The 3834-nt window shown below is 47.1% G+C and overlaps 1 pseudogene; it reads left to right on the top strand.

Annotated features, from left to right (window-relative positions):
- Positions 1-2855: 2855 nt before the first annotated feature.
- Positions 2856-3561, top strand: LOC114492199 (annotated as a pseudogene).
- Positions 3562-3834: the final 273 nt, after the last annotated feature.

The following is a 3834-nucleotide window of genomic DNA, read 5'->3' as shown; positions in this document are numbered from 1 at the left end:
TGGCTTGTTTTTGGTTTTTTTTTCCCCCTTGTTTTCAACCTGATTTTAGTCCATGCTCTTTGAATTGCTGCGGTCATCAGTCATTTTCTCCTTCAGAAAATCACACACTCCCTTTCATTAGTGACTCTTCCCGATACTCAAGTGTATAAACCATTTGTAGGACATGTTTTCTTTAACTGAATACAGCCTCACATATTGAGGGTAAGGTTTGTAAAACCATAATATAACCATTTTAAAGGAAAAGTAGTTGCTTAGACCTTAAAGACAATTACTTCTTTGGAAGTCCCCCCACATGCGGGGGCCAGATCAGAAATGAGCTTTTAAAGAGACAAATAGTAGACAGTCTAGGAATTTGCAATAGCAATACTAGGCAAGTAAAATGCACATACATCAAAAATATATGCCGCCTTGCCAAGTATCTAATCAGTGTGTGAAAAGTATGCACCTTAAAGCACTTTTAGTATGAAATATGTCCAGCCTACACGAAGGATAGAAAACAAATATCAAACAGTGTTTGCCACCCCCAGCTAAAGAAAGAATACACCAAGTGCTATGAAAGCCCCTCCCCCAACCACATGCTCCTCCCCCTCCCTCCCCAGAGGAAATCGCTGTCCCTAATTGGTGTTTACCATCCCCCTGAATGTCCATATTTGACATATAGCTTTGCAGCTTTCTAGTTTTCTGTAAAGTGAAGCATCTGTATGCACCTACGATTTACTTTCTTTGCTCGATGTCAAGTTTTTGAGGTTTATTCATGTTGATGTAGGTGGTAAGACACCGGACTCTACTCCTGGAAAAGTGAGACACTCACCCTCTGAGAGTCGAGTGCAGGAATCAAGGGGACGGTGGAATCTATGCCCCATTTCACACTCGGAGCACGTGCAAGGTCACCTGCCCTGCTTACCTCCTCTCCTCCCTCTCCCTCCCTCCTTCCAGTGCAAGTACTAACATGTCACACGTGTGTACACAAGGTGATCCCACTGTAACATGATGTTGTAGGTTGCAAAGCAGAAGTCAGAGACTGTATTGTGAATCTTAGCATTATCCAATACAAATGAAATGGGAGCTACATAAGTCACTTGAAATGTTCTAGCAGCCACATATTACAAAGTAAAAATAAACAGGTAATTTTAATAACATATTTTGACCTAATATATTATCATCTCAATATATAATCAGAATAAAATTATCACTGAAACAGTTCATGTTTTTTTTCATACCAAGTATTCAAAATCCGACATATACTTTACAGTGGCAGTGTGTGTTAATTTGCACTGGCCATGTTTCGAGAGCTCAGTAGCCACAAGGGCTAGTAGCTACTGTGTTATACAGATGTACCTTTAAAATCTGACCCGCAGACACACACCGAGCAATCCTTGGTGGGTCAATAATCACATTAATGAATGAACATGGGGAAGGTGGTTGTGTCCTTCTGTGACACAAGAGAAAGAATCTTTGCCCAGGGTCTTTGGGTGGCCAGGATGGTGCAGGGGAAGCAGCATCAAGGGGCTGGGGAGCCTGGTGGGAGGCCCCAGCACTATGACCCCCTTCCACAATCTTGGGAAGGTCACTTGACCTCCTAACCTTTTGGAGCCTCAGTTTCCCTCTCTATGAAATGGGAGGGTCAACTGGAATCATTTTAAGGGCCCTTCTAGCACTGATGACCCTGAGCTTTCCGCCTCCTGTGGCCAGTCTGCCTCGGAGTCTGGACAGTGCTGGTTCTCTGCCAAAGGGATGGGCTGCCGTTCGTCTTCCCGACACAGAGCACCGGCAGCCTTTTGTTAGAAGCAGACTCTGCATGTTCTTTGGAGCCTAAGTGTCAACCTTTGTTCTTCTGGGAGAACCATGAGTCCACCCCAGGCCCGTGTGGCACCACAGAAGTCCACAGTTGGCAAGAACCACAAACCAACTCCCCTGGGTGGCATGGTCCAGGCGGCGCTTTATTTAGACGAATGTTCACAGAGATGCTACAATTCCATCTGGGCGTATGATTATATGTTTGGATGCCATGTGGTCTTACGGGAAGTCAAGAGCCCTGACTGCAAACCCCAGCTCACGCCAAGTTCACCGTGCCCTGCCTTGGTTTCCCCTTTTCCCAAACTGGCAGTATAGCTGTTACTTATGGTATGACAGTTCTGTCCCAGTCCCCAGGCCCCTTTTTAAAAAAACATGAGCTTTTACTCTAAATGCAACCCAAGTCCAAGTTTTGAAGCACCTTTGGGCAGAAAGCAGCTCTGAAGTCTGGCGAGACCTCGGGCCCCATCCTCCGTTCTTCCTGAAGATCCAGTGGCACGAAGAAGGACATGCAGCTGTGACCAGTGTGGGAGAGCTGCGGACATGGAGGAGAAATGGTAGCTTTGATTTTATTCATCGAGCCTGTATCGAAAGGGAGGTGGGTGAGTGTACCCCTGGATGAAAGGATTGCTCTCGGCTAACTTTTTCCATCCTATTGAGACCGCACCAAAGGGACAGCCTCTCAGCCATCTCTCTTTAATCACGAGTGGGAAGGAAAAGGAAGGCTTTTTCTAATGTAAACTCTACCAACAGTTAGGAGGTGCCACTGGCCAGGGCACTCTGAATCTTGGCAAATCATCACTGAATGCAAATCTAAAGTTAATATTGTGCTACTTCCACCCACATTATCTCTTTAAAGAGACACATCATCACCCAAACCCTGTGGGCTCATTCAGAAATTACCTTCTTTCTGAGAGTTCATTTTCCTGGGCTATCTTTGGTTTCAGCCTCTCAGGATTGTGACATTAATTTTAATTTCAAGACTACTGTAGAATTCAGGCCAGAGCTCTGCCACCATCACCGCCGCCTCTGTCTAGGCCACAACCAGGCCACCCTGCTCCATGGTCTACTTCCCAGTCCAGGGCGCAGCGATGCCCCACATGTGCTGCTGGCTGACCAGGGCCAGAGCCAGAAGGAGGAGGTGGTGACTAAGGAGACCTGGCTGCAAGGCTCCCTCAAGGCCTCCTGTCTGTACAGGCAGCTCCCCAAGTTCCAGGACAAAGGCCTCACTCTGTACCAGTCCAATGCCATTCTGTGACACCCAGGCTGCTCCCTTGGGCTACAGGGGAAGGACCCGCGGGAGGCAGCCCTGGAGCACATGGTGAATGACGGCATGAAGGACCTTCGCTGAAATGCATCATCCTTATCTGCAACAACTGTGAGGCAGGCAAGGAGGACAACGTGACAGAACTGCTGTCAGAAGCCTTCTGAAGCCTTCTGAGACCCTGCTGTCCCAGACCCAGGGGGACAGGCCTTCAGTGTGGGCGTCCGGATCTCCTCTGTGGACTACGACCTGCCGGACTTGCTGCTGAATCACCAAGTCCTGGCCCCCTGCTGCCTGAACTCTGACCCCCTGCTCTTGGCCTCTGTGGCTTGCCTCAGCAGCGGCCCAAGACGCAGGCCTTCTGGGCCTCCCTGGAGCACGGGCCCCTCCCCATCGGTGGCAGCGGGGGACCTGGGGACTTGTGGCGCCCAGAGCAGGAGGCAGGGGCTGCCTTCCTCTCTTGCCTCGGGAACAATAAAATTTCCAGGAGAAAAAAAAAGTAATTTAGAATTCAGTGTAATTTATAAGATTACATACACACCAACCTGATAAAAAATTAATACTATGGAAGTGGATTAAATAAAAAGTAAGTGTCCATTCCATCCAAGCCAAATGCCAATCTGTAACCAGTTTCCTGAGTTTTATTTCAAAGCTATTCTAGCGATAAAAAATATATTTTCAGGCATTAATAGAAAGTTGTACCGTTTAATTTTAAAGCTATTTTAACTGAAGACAAGGTAGAAAGGTAGAAACACGTGGATTAAAAAAAGTAAAAA

Source organism: Phyllostomus discolor, chromosome 1 (assembly GCF_004126475.2).
Source record: "Phyllostomus discolor isolate MPI-MPIP mPhyDis1 chromosome 1, mPhyDis1.pri.v3, whole genome shotgun sequence".
NCBI lineage: Eukaryota > Metazoa > Chordata > Mammalia > Chiroptera > Phyllostomidae > Phyllostomus > Phyllostomus discolor.
Note: the sequence above shows the minus strand (reverse complement) of the source record. Positions and strands in the feature narration are given on the sequence as shown.